Below are 590 nucleotides of genomic sequence, written 5' to 3' on the forward strand. Positions count from 1 at the left end.
GTGGAGGCCCACCATTGGAGGACCTGGGTAGTGTGGTTAGGGATAGGTGTGGGCGAGATCCCAGCAGTAGAAAAATACTCATATTTTTGTTTGATAGTTTTTCCTCGTGTTTTTGTGTCGATGCTGTTGGATGTAACTGTATGTATTTACTCTAGCTAGTGAATGTAATTGCATGTGTCTACTCTACCAAGTGGTTTCAGTACAACTTGAATTCTGCTTAAAAATGGCTTCTAAACCATTATTAAATATGTAGTTAACCCTTAGTAAACTGCATCAATAGAAAAATGCCATTATTTGGTTCTTTTTAAATTTGGTTCCAGGTGGATCCTGATTGAATAGTTATCATTCATCATTCAGACCTAAAGAAACCCTGTTGTAGAGATTATTAACCGTTTATAAGCAGAACGTATAGGGTTACGGTGTAACCTTCTAATATACCGTGAGTGACTTCAATCTATTGTACAGGTCTATGGTCTATTGGATTCTCATGGTTATTTTGTTCTCTACAAAGTTAACAAATGTTGTGGACTTTGGCTTGCTTTGTAAACACAGGGTGTGGGGGTAAGGGGTGGAGTGAGCGGTGGTGATGG

This window comes from Salvelinus namaycush, unplaced genomic scaffold (assembly GCF_016432855.1).
Source record: "Salvelinus namaycush isolate Seneca unplaced genomic scaffold, SaNama_1.0 Scaffold1157, whole genome shotgun sequence".
NCBI lineage: Eukaryota > Metazoa > Chordata > Actinopteri > Salmoniformes > Salmonidae > Salvelinus > Salvelinus namaycush.